This window comes from Bison bison, unplaced genomic scaffold, assembly GCF_000754665.1.
Source record: "Bison bison bison isolate TAMUID 2011002044 unplaced genomic scaffold, Bison_UMD1.0 scf7180017864529, whole genome shotgun sequence".
Lineage (NCBI taxonomy): Eukaryota > Metazoa > Chordata > Mammalia > Artiodactyla > Bovidae > Bison > Bison bison.
In genome coordinates, this window is record NW_011495079.1 from 1,832,943 (window position 1) to 1,846,168 (window position 13,226).

Below are 13,226 nucleotides of genomic sequence, written 5' to 3' on the forward strand. Positions count from 1 at the left end.
TGCTAAGTCAAGGCTATGGTTTTTCCTGTGGTCATGTATGGATGTGAGAGTTGGACTGTGAAGAAAGCTAAGCGCCAAAGAATTGATGTTTTTGAATTGTGGTGTTGGAGAAGACTCTTGAGAGTCCCTTGGACTGCAAGGAGATCCAACCAGTCCATTCTGAAGGAGATCAGCCCTGGTATTTCTTTGGATGCAATGATGCTAAAGCTGAAACACCAGTACTTTGGCCACCTCATACGAAGAGTTGACTCATTGGAAAAGACTCTGATGCTGGGAGGGATTGGGGGCAGGAGGAGAAGGGGACGACAGAGGATGAGATGGCTGGATGGCATCACTGACTCGATGGACGTGAGTTTCAGTGAACTCTGGGAGTTGGTGATGGAGAGGGAGGCCTGGCGTGCTGCAATTCATGGGGTCACAAAGAGTTGGACACGACTAAGTGACTGATCTGATCTGATCTGCCAAGTTTTATACTGACCAGCTCTGGAGATGTGGAGCCTCGATATAGAATGGCTTGCTGCAACTGTCTTTTCTCTTCTTTTCTGTGGCCCAATATGACCTTAGTTTGTCCGTGTTTTCACAGAGATAATTTAGTTCACTCTATTTAACTTTGGGAGTTTCCAACATCATCAGCTGGTCCAAGTAGCACTGGCCAGGGAGGGACTTTTCTATGCCCAATCCCTAGCATGGTGATAAACAAACAGTGGACACTCAGTCAATATATGTTTGTCAAATGAATGAATGAATGAATCATGACACAGCAACCCCACTACTGGCCCTATACCTTGAGAAAACCATAATTAAAAAAGTCAAATACTCTTTAAATGAATTAGAGAACTATCATTGCAAAACCTTTTTTCAGTAGTCACATATGGATATGAGATCTGGACAATAAAAAAGACTGAGCTCCGAAGAATTGGTGCCTTCAAGCTGTGGTGCTGGAGAAGACTCTTGAGAGTCCTTTCTACTGCAAGGAGATCAAACCAGTCAATCCTAAAGGAAATCAACCCTGAATATTCATTGGAAGGACTGATGCTGAAGCTGGAGTGCCAGTACTTTGGCCACTTGATGTGAAGAGCTGACTCAGTGGAAAAGACCCTGATGCTAGGAAAGACTGAGGATAAGAGAAGGGATGACAGAGGATGAGATGGTTGGATCGCATCACCAACTCAATGGACATGAGTCTGAGCAAATTCCAGGAGATGTTGAAGGACAGGGAACCCTGGCGTGCTGCAGTCCATGGGGTCACAAAGAGTCAGACACAACTGAGTGACTGAACACAACAACGACTTTACCCAAAATATGAGGGAAGCAGTAATCTTATGGAAAACAAAAAGTGACTTGAATGAGGAATAGACACAAATGTTCACTATTTAAGGACTTCTGCTTTATACTCTGGATGGTACTACAAGGGAGGGAGGCAGAACAGAAAAAATAGCCATAGGTTCCCAAGGACATTGGGAATGGAGTCATTTCTCAATGAGAAGAATACTGGATGCCAAGATCCCCAAATCTCCCCCCAAACCAGCTTCACGTTCCAACCGTTTCCAAAATGTCATGTCTTACAGAAAGATTTCCAGGAGAGGACCACAAAAGATAAAGACATAAAGCTTTATGAGTGTCTAAAACATTTTGCAGACTTCAAAACACTCCATAGAGATGTCCCCTGATAAAGATTCCTTCTTTGACCAAATAAGTCAGAAGCCTCTGAGCCCTCTTTGACAAAACTTCAAACTTGGCCTGCCTCCAATAAGAATTCCTTATGTTAGGTGTTTAGCAATAATTCCTTACCCTTGGTTTTCTCTCTTAGTAATTTTCTGTCTACTGACCCTCTCACTCTTCTATAAATCTCCAGCTGATGTTTCTATATTTGGAGTTGAGTTCAATCTTTCTCTCCTGTTATAGTAGTCTTGACTCCTGTTGAAATAGCTTTGAATACAGTCTTCCTTACCATTTAAAAAATTTTTGGAGTAATTTACTTTTTACATCCCTTCACCACTCACTAGCTATTCCCCACACCCCCAGGTTACCTTTTCTACTCTCTTTGGGGGAAAAGGGAATATGCTACTTCCTGTAGCACCATCTAGAATATAAGGCAGAGATCCATAGGTCAGCGAACTTTTGTATTTATTCCTCATTCAAGTCAGTTTTGATTTTCTTTGAAACAGTATTCTTCTTCCCTGGTATTTTGTGTAAAGAGATTTGGCGGTAGTATTTCTATAATTCATTTAAAGATTATTTGATTCATTATTCATTCAACAATAATGTATTAAGGGCCCACCACTTGCTCACCGTTAAATCAGATACTAGGCACAAAGAATCCTTAAAACTCATAGTCATGTCTTTTGTTTTAATTGATCTTTAGACTTTTTGAAAAATAAAATAATCCATTAGTAAAAGTGGAATGCTCTCAAGCACAAACCACTTCAACCCCACTCTCCAAGATTCTAATCTCCTGGGGAAGTTCTTACAGATTTTTCTTCAAGTCCAAATACATAAACTCAGGTTCAAGAGAGCTGGATTCTTTCTCTTGGTATTTGCAGTTAATATCTCATGGCTATTACATCTTCATTTCCTTCACTGAAAATTTTAAGATAATTTTGATGTCAAGGGAATTTTGATGTATGGAGTGTCTAGAATACTACAAATGATCCACAAATATCTGTTGAATAAATAATGTTCCACACAGACACCTTGGCTAATTCAAGATCACCTGTTGCTCCCATGGAAACTTCTACATGTACTTTGACACCAATGACAGTTTCTTCATTTGATCTACTATTATATTATATCCTTATATGTACATTGTCCATGCTATTTGGTTACTCTTACTTTATATGTGTATCTTGTCTCCAAACTAGAATAAAAACTTCTTGAGAGTTCAAGGGTAAAGCTCACATTAGTAAAAGATGGCAACGTGCCAGTCTCTGGACTAGGTGCTGTGGATATAATAACAGCTAGTATTTACAAGCACTTACTACAAGACTCATACTTCATCAAGCACTTAAAGGGGAATGAACTCTTTTAATCTCCATTACAGTTATGAGGCAGGTACCATGTATTGTTAGCAACATTTTACTGATGAAGAAACTCAGGCACAGAGAGGTTAAGTAACTTGCCTAAGGCTGCTCATTTAAGAGGTAGAGCCAGGTTTCAAGCTCATTCAGTCCAAATCCAGATTCCATGCCGCTGCTGAGATCTCTGTTTTATAGTCTGACTCATAATTCCCAGTTAATTAATTTGAATACATGGGAAGAAAAAAATTTTCTACCATTCACTCAATCTTAAAAGAACTGTGTTGGAGAAAATAGGTTGGCAAGTTTGACATCGTTTTAGCTGGGTTGCGTGAAGAGACGCCTGCTGTTCTGGAAATAACTTCAGCATGACACTGTGTTTTGCCAGCCTCCCAGCTAACTTTAAATCGTGTGGGTCACAACTATAAATGCTCTGTCCTTTTTCTTGTCGGGGTTTTGAATTTGCAGAGCTTACATAAGTAGATGTTGTTAAGACAAGAATGAGAGATGATTTGATTCTGGTGTATTTGCTCAGGAAAAAAGCACAATGGAGAATTAGCCCTGAAGAGAAAGACTTCTGATATCAGTTTTTCATTTTCCAGGGAATCCACTGTGCCTCTAAGCAAGTCATTTTACTTCTCTCTGTCTGTTTACCCTTTCCTAAAATATGTGAGATAATCCCTGTGCCTCCTGGAAATAGATAAAGATGCTGGCTTATTTAAATATCAGAAGAAAATAGGATGAAAAATTGTATGATTACATGTTTTTGTTATACTAAACAACAGCAGACCCATAAAAGTGTAAGTGCCTTGATATGAAGGTAGAACATCGACAAAATTAAAGTCCATTAAGGCAACATTTTGGAGGAGGGGGCTGATTAACTGCTTATACCCACCCACTCTGGATCCCAGAAGTTTAACTGAAATAGCCTTTGAGAGTCTACTGTAGAGGAATCAATAGAAAATGTCAACAGGAGGAGGCTTAACTCTAGACTTCAGAAAGACGAAATGATTCAGAATAATATGAACACACATTATTAAAAAACTAGGACATCACTATACATACATAACAAATGGTAAATTCTATGTCCATTAAATTCTGAGATAAACTACCAATTGTCCTCACAAAAAAACTAATGACAGCCCTTAATCAATAAGGATTAAGGGCTATTAAGGATAGCCCTTAAGGATTCTTATTAAGGATTCTTTATTCAGACTCTCTTAGCTTCATGTATACATTTCTCATAATCCGTTGAGGTTGGTAGTATCTTTATATTAGTCTTTACTTCTTTTTTGCAGATGATTCTCAGTCTCTGCAAAAGTGTTGGCATAAAGTTCACTCTAATCAATTCTTCATCAATTGACAGGCACATTGACACTTTCCAATAGGCTCCCCAAGATGCCTGTAGCCATGATTTGTTAAGCCCAGACTGGTGTATCTAACCCACTCTGTTCTACATACTTTCTACTGTGCTGTGTGATGAACAGACATATTTCATCACCTGCCTGGGGTCCAAGCTGAAGAAGACAAAGGCTTCTTTCAGCACTCTGAAGATCCCATAACATAGCCTGAACTTGCAAACAAAAGTAAAACCAAACACCCTTAGGTCTAATGTCATTATATTTTACCATTAAGCCCAAAAGAGACTGACCCAGACTTGCCTGTGAGTGTCCAGGAGTCTCCGGCAGAAGCAGGGGTCAGCAGTGGCCTGCTGCAGGGTCAGGGGCACTAAGGGCCGCAGTGCAAGCATGGTATCTTTTGAAGGAGGTTGCCATTATCTTCATTACCTCCACCAGAGTTTGGCCTCAGGTCAAACAACAGGGAGGGAACACAGCCCTGGCCATCAACAGAAAATTGGATTAAAGATTTACTGAGCATGGCCCCTCCCATAAGTGAAGTGTCTGACTCTTTGCTACCTTGTGGAGTATAGCCCACCAGGCTCCTCTGTCCATGAGATTTTCCAGGCAAGAATACTGGAGTGGGTTGCCATTTCCTTCTCCAGGGGATCTTCCCACCCAGGGATCAAACCCAGGTCTCCCACACTGCAGGCAGATGGTTTAACCTCTGAGCCACCAGGGAAGCCCATAAGCCCATAAACCTCCTGTAAGAACAAGACCCAGTTTCACCCTCAGTCATCCTCTCCTATTAGGAAGCTTCCATAGGCTTCTTATCCTTATTCATCAGAGGGCCAACAGAATGAAAACCACAATCACAGAAAACTAACCAAACTGATCACATGGACCACAGCCTTGTCTAACTCAGTGAAACTATGAGCCATGCTGTGTAAGGCCACCCAAGATGGACGGGTCATGGTGGAGAGTTCTGACAATATGTGGTCCACCAGAGAATGAAATGGCAAACCAATTCAGCATTCTTGCCTTGAGAATCCCATGAACAGTATGAAAAGCAAAAAGATAGGACACTGATGGATGAACTCCCCAGGTACAATATGCTATTGGAGATCAGTGGAGAAATAACTCCAGAAAGAATGAAGAGATGAAGTCAAAGCAAAAACAACACCCAATTATGGATGTGACTGGTGATGGAAATAAAGTCTGATGCTGTAAAGAACAATATTGCATAGGAACCTGGAATGTTAGGTCCATGAGTTAAGGCAAATTGGAAGTGGTCAAACAGGAGATGGCAAGAGTGAACATTGATATTTTAGGAATCAGTGAGCTAAAATGGACTGGAATGGATGAATTTAACTCAGATGACCATTATATCTACTACTGTGGGCAAGAATCTCTTAGAAGAAATGGAGTAGCCATCATGGTCAACAAAAGGGTCTGAAATGCAGTACTTGGATGCAATGTCAAAAATGACAGAAACATCTCTGTTCATTTTGAAGGCAAACCATTCAATAGCACAGTAACCCAAGTCAATGCCTTGACCAGGAATGCTGAAGAAGCTGAAGTTGAATGGTTTTATAAAGACCTACAAGACCTTCTAGAACTAACACCCAAAAAAGATGTCCTTTTCAGTATAGGGGACTGGAATGCAAAAGTAGGAAGTCAAGAAAAACCTGGAGTAACAGGCATTTTTGCCCTTGGAGTACAAAATGAAGGAGGTCAAAAGCTAACAGAGTTTTGTGAAGAGAACACACTAGTCATAGCAAACACCCTATTCCAACAACACAAGAGAAGACCCTACACATGGACATCACCAGATGGTCAACACCGAAATCAGATTTATTATATTCTTTGCAGCCAAAGATGGAGAAGCTCTATACAGTCAGCAAAAGCAAGACCAGGAACTGACTGTGACTCAGATCATGAACTCCTTATTGCCAAATTCAGACTGAAATTGAAGAATGTAAGGAAAACCACTAGACCATGTGGGTATGACCTAAATCAAATCCCATACCATTATACAGTGGAAGTGAGAAATAGATTTAAGGGACTAGATCTGATAGACAGAGTGCCTGAAGAACTATGGACGGAGGTTTGCAACACTGTATAGGAGGAAGCAATCAAGACCATCCCCAAGAAGAAGAAATGTAAAAAGGCAAAATGGCTGTCTGGGGAGGCCTTACAAATAGCTGAGAAAAGAAGAGAAGCTAAAGGCAAAGGAGAAAAGGAAAGATATACCTATTTGAATGCAGAGTTTCAGAAAATAGCAAGGAGAGATAAGAAAGCCTTCTTCAGTGATCAGTGCAAAGGAATAGAGGAAAACAACAGAATGGGAAAGACTAGAGATCTCTTCAAGAAAGTTTGAGATACCAAGGGAAGATTTCATGCAAAGATGGGCACAATAAAGACAGAAATGGTAAATACCTAACAGAAGCAGAAGATATTAAGAAAAGATGGCAAGAATACACAGAAGAACTCTATCAAAAAGATCTTCATGACCCAGATAACCACGATGGTATTATCAGTCACTTAGAACCAGTCATCATGGAATGCAAAGTCAAGTGGGTCTTAGGAAGCATCACTATGAACAAAGCTAGTGGAAGTGGAATTCCAGTTGAGCTACTTCAAATCCTAAAAGATGATGCTGTGAAAGTGCTGCACTCAGTATGCCAGCAAATCTGGAAAACTCAGCAGTGGCCACAGGACTGGAAAAGGTCAGTTTTCATTCCAATCCCAAAGAAAGGCGATGCCAAAGAATGTTCAAACTACCGCCCAATTGCACTCATCTCACACGCTAGTAAAGTAATGCTCAAAATTCTCTAAGCCAGGATTCAACAGTATGTGAACCAATAATTCCAGGTGTTCAAGCTGGATTTAGAAAAGGCAGAGGAACCAGAAATCAAATTGCCAACATCCGTTGGATCATCAAAAAAGCACGAGAGTTCCAGAAAAACATCTACTTCTGCTTTAATGACTATGTCAAAACCTTTGACTGTGTGGATCACAACAAACTGTGGAAAATTCTTAAAAAGATGGGACTACCAGACCACCTGACCTGCCTCCTGAGAAATCTGTATGTAGGTCAAGAAGCAACAGTTAGAACTAGACATGGAACAACAGACTGGTTCCAAATCAGGAAAGGAATACGTCAAGGCTGTATATTGTCACCCTGATTATTTACCTTATAGGCAGGGTACATCATCATGCGAAATGCCAGACTGATGAAGCACAAGCTGGACTCAAGATTGCTGGGAGAAATATCAATAACCTCAGATATGAAGATGACACCACCCTTATGTCAGAAAGTGAAGAAGAACTAAAGAGCCTCTTGATGAAAGTGAAAGAACGTGCTCAGTCCATGGGGCAGCAAAGAGTTGGATGTGACCGACTGAACTGAACTGAACTGAAGGCTTTGTGGCCCTAACATCAAGTGCCTAGTAGCATCTTGACTTTCTTTTGGATAATAAAATACTAAACTTATCATGTGTATAAGAAAACGATGAGGTAAAGAGAGTAACAGGGAAGTAACTTCAGGAAGTGAAGGAGAAAAAAATGTGTGCTGCATTTCATAGCTGGTTTTGCCTTAGGATCTTGGAGAGATGACTTTCCTTTGCTGTTTCCTTCCGAGGAAATACATGTTTTGGATATGTCTCTGATATAGGGAGTTAGTTATCTCTGTTTACTTATACCCTAGTCCAGTGGCTCAATCCTTTCACAGTTATCAGGAGCTAGTAGGAATGTGAGAATAAGAGAATTATTCTACATTTGAAATTCTGTGGAATAAGAGGAATAGGTTAATTAGGAACAAACTCAAGTGCATTGACAGCATAGCTTTCTGACCAGGCTATGCTACATTTCTAAGTATACCCGCTATGCAATCATACTTTGTAAATAATGAAGGGTTATCTAAAAGCAAAGTAGCTTTTTGTTGTAAGAAGAATCTGGGTATTTGCACACCCATGGCATATAAATACATTGTTGCTGTTCAGTCACTCAGTCGTGTATGATTCTTTGCAACCCCATGGACTGCAGCCCACCAAGCTTCCCTGTCCTTCACCGTCTCCCGGAGTTTGCTCAGATTCATGTCCATTGAGTGGGTGATGCTATTTAACCATCTCATTAGCAGCAGCCAATTAAGCTCAGAAGCATAAGCACAGAGCTCAAATAGGTTTTCTTCAGTTTGTGTGCAAACAAAGCCCCTTTTCCACTTGACTTGGACCATTCTTTCTAATTTATATGCTGGTGGAACTGAGGCTTGTTTGCAGGCAGTCTCTCCTTGTGATATGACCTGAGAAGGTGCACTTAATGAGCTGTGTACATGGTGACAAGATTTGGGGGCAGATATCTGGACAATCAATCCTGTGCCGCTTGAGATGTGGTGAGGGCAAGACAGTCCTGGAATGTGATCACCACAGCTCATCATCAGAACTCATCATCACATTCTTCCCACAGGTGGGAGGCCACACTGTCTTGGCAAAACACGTGCTCTTGATACCATCTTCTTTTGCAATATTCCACAGAGAAATGAATGGTCCCTTCAAGTGAATACCTGAATAGAACACTTACACAAGTGGAATTGACACTGGAGTTTATCAGTATGGATTGGTATTAGCCGTAGGAGGATTCCCTCAGTGTTTAATGAATGGCTCAAGGCCCCCCATGAGTGACTGGAGGTGCAGCCAGGATATTGTCATAGAGAAGCAGAGATGTTTTCAGACTTGAGTTTAGTTCCTCTGCTTGCCAGCTGTGTGAACATGAGCGAGTTACTCACACTTTCATAACTTAAGTTACCTTGTCTGCTAAACAGTGATAATATCCATGCCATAGGGTAGTATGAGTGTGGGCTTTACCTGGAGGTGTTCCTTCAGCAGAGGCTTCCTAAAATCCCCAACTTACTTTAAATCATTGTAAATGTGATCTCTTTGTAATCTCTGCTAGAAGTCAGAGAGAGAGCAAGGCTTGGTGATAGCCGTCAGCCCTCACTTTGGCCAGTGAGGTGCCAGACACTATACATGCAATGAAAAGATCCAAGAAAAAAGAGTGAATTTCAGTCATATCAAAGAGGGACTGTGATGGTATAGAAAAATGGCAGATGCGCTGTGGCCAAGAACCCATGTCAATGATTTGGGTGTACTTGTGTCCTTCACCCTCTCCACCAAACCTCCTCCAATGTCTGTGGCTCCAAACCTGTAAGCCAGGGACTATAATTACCTACCTGGATTTCACCTGGGGTGTGAGGGTTTTTCTGGGCTTCCCAGGTGGTGCTAGTGGTAAAGAACCTGCCTGCCAATTCAGGAGACATAAGAGAAGTGGATTGGCTTCCCTGAATGGGGAAAATCCCCTGGAGGAGGGCATGGCAACCTACTCCAGTATTCTTGCCTGGAGAATCCCAAAGATAGAGGAGCCTGGTGGTCTACAGTCCATAGCATTGCAAAGAGTTGATCACGACATGCCATGGAGCAACTGTGTCTGTTGCTACTGAAGCCCCAGTGTTCTTGCCTGGAGAATCCCAGGGATGGGGGAGCCTGCTGGGCTGCTGTCTATGGGGTCACACAGAGTCGGACACGACTGAAGTGACTTAGCAGCAGTAGCAGATCACGACTGAAGCAACTTAGCACACATGCACACATGAGGATTTTAGTATGGTGTGAAAGTTTGTGTCCCCCTCAAATTCATGTTAAAATCCTAATCTCCAAAGTGATGGTATTTAGGAGGTGGAGCCTTTGGGAAGTGCTTAGGTCATGATGGTGGAGCCCTCACAAGCGGGATTAGTGTCCTAATAAAAGAGGCTTCAGGGAGATCCTTGCCCCTCCCACTGTGTGAGGACACAGTGAGAAGTTTCTTAAGTCTATGAAGCAGGAAGAAGGCTCTCACTAGATGCCAAATTGGCTGGTGTCATGATCTTGGACTTCCCAGCCTCCAAAGCTCCGAAAAATAAATGCTTGTTCTTTATAAGCCACCCAATTTATGGTATTTTTGTTATAGCACCCTGAACCAACTAAAACACCTCAATAAAACCAGCACACAGTAGGTGGTCAAGAAATTCAAGTTTCCTTCTCATCCTCTCCATTGTTAAAATGCACTTGATATTCTGATAGTATAATCATGCTACCTGCATGAATAAACATTGTTTGAGTGTAGTGTTTTTTATTTTATTTTATTTTTTTTGCTTACCAAAAAAAGTAGACTTTTATCATTCTGTCTATGGCCTTAAATAGGACATAAGAAAAACAAATAAGAAACAGTCATTTAACTTGTACTTTACTGTAATGAAACTTTTGTTTTAAGTCAGTGAGTGAAATTATAAGCATATAAAAGTTTTGCACACAATAAAAATATTAGACTTGCTACCAATAATTTCAACCTGAAAACCAAACATTTCACTTAGTCCTCGTTGTATGGCATGTTCCTTTAGTGAGGCTGCTTGGAAGTTATTTTTAAATACAGCCACTTAAATCATCATGTCTGGCATACTGTCTAGAAGATGCAATGTTTCATTATCAAACAGAAACATTATGTACTGTGGCATATGAGTCATTAAAGAAACAGCAAGATATGTTTTCACCCCCAAATAATAAGGCTTGTTACTATTATTGATGATGTCTTTATAGAACCTCTTAACTGAGAATCTCAAACAACATTTTAATTGAACCACCTAAAATTCCAATAATGCAGTTATTCTAAAAGAGTTTTGTTTCCATAGTCCATGCTTTCATTTATTTAACAAGCATTTATTGAGTGTTTACTATGTGCTAGACACAGAGCTCAGCCCTGAGGACTCAGAAATGAATAAGGCTAAGACAAAACCTGTGAATCAGTCGATATGGAGACAAATTTAACTGGAAACTATTTTAAAGTCTGGTCCCTGGTGGCTCAGATGATAAAGAACACACCTGAAATGCACAATATCTGGGTTTGATCCCTGGGTTGGGAAGATCCTCCAAAGAAGGGAATGGCTACCCACTCCAGTATTCTTGTTTGGAGAATTCCATGGACAAAGTAGCCTGGCAGACTACAGTCCATGGGGTCATAAAGAGTCGGACATGACTGAGTGAGTGAATAGCAACAACAAAAAACAGAACTTGTTGGGGTGCAGATTTCAAAATAAAAAAGCAAAGATGATTTCTGGAAAACGTCATTTGGAAGAAACCGAGAGATCATTAAAAATTTTTCCTATATTCTGGTTAAGGGTAATTTTGGTTTAAGGTATGAGTGAGAGGAAGTTGGAGGACATCTCAAATTGGATTTTGTGTTTTGTTCTCTTAAAAGCTTTGAAGAAAACTATGCTTGAGAAAAGAAGCATAGTTTATATTTGGACCAATGATTCATACTCTATGTTTGTCATTTTTCCATCTATTTCAGATAAGAAAAAAGGAAATATTGATATAGTCAAATAGCAAGAAAGACTAAGACAATTAATATATGTTTCTGATACGTGTGAAAATAATTAGGTTCCTACTGTTAGAGAATTTCTTTAAAACCTTTGATTCCATGTAGCTCTGAAACCCTTAAGTACTAGAAGTATATATACATGTACGAGTGTGGGTACGCCAGTTACTGTGTATGTGTAGGTGTGTTTCCTGAGGACTTTTGGACTTTAATCATCAAAACACAATTCATACCACTGTCAAAGATTGCTCTTTGAATCTGTAAGCCTAAATTAAGAAAATGTTGAGACAATAATAAATAAATAAAGTCAATACTTATTTTTAAATACATTTGATAGTTTTCCATTTTTATCCTTTAAAATGTTCCTCTGACATGTGCACAACACTTAAAAATGTTAATTTGTTTTAAAGCATTACATTTTACTTATAGATACTGTATAAGAGAGTTAATTTATAATGAAAAGATGATAAATGAATAGAAAATTATATTCCATTATGTGTCCTCAATATTAACCACACCTTTTGGAAACCCAACAGCATGGATCTTGAGGACAAAGCTGAGGCATTATTGCCTATTCAGTGGACATCCCAAAGTTCAGACTTAACCTTCTTGTAGCTATCTCAACCAACAGAAATAGTTCATATAGTCATTTAACATGTATTCAAGATCTATTATATACAGGCATTGTCCTAGGTGTTAGAGATTCAACAGCGACTAAAACACAGTCTCCTCCAGCAATTCACTGTTTGTCAAGGAAGACGCTCAAAGCAAAATGAGACAAAGACCAATGGAATTTTTTGTGAGATTGTACAAACCATTCCCTATCCAGACAGGGAGTATTGGAACATCCTCTGCCTAGAATGTCCATTCCTTCCTTTTCTGAACTGGCTAATGCTAACCGTGTAAACAACACTTTTACAGAGACACTTTCTCTGCAGCTAAGGGATGGTCCATCTGCTTTAGGTTTCCATAGCACCCTGTACTTTCTTTCTTCTTTTTTAAAATTCACTATACCTTAGGAAATAGATGGGGAAACCGTGGAAACAGTGTCAGACTTCATTCTTTTGGGCTCCAAAATCACTGCAGATGGTGATTGCAGCCATGAAATTAAAAGATGCTTACTAAGGAGTAAGGAAAGTTATGACCAACCTAGATAGCATATTCAAAAGCAGAGACATTACTTTGCCAACAAAGGTCCATCTAGTCAAGGCTATGGTTTTTCCAGTGGTCATGTATGGATGTGAGAGTTGGACTGTGAAGAAGGCTCAGTGCTGAAGAATTGATGCTTTTGAACTGTGGTGTTGGAGAAGACTCTTGAGAGTCCCTTGGACTGCAAGGAGATCCAACCAGTCCATTCTAAAGGAGATCAGCCCTGGGTGTTCTTTGGAAGAAATGATGCTAAAGCTGAAACTCCAATCCTTTGGCCACCTCATGTGAAGAGTTGACTCATTGGAAAAGACTCTGATGCTGG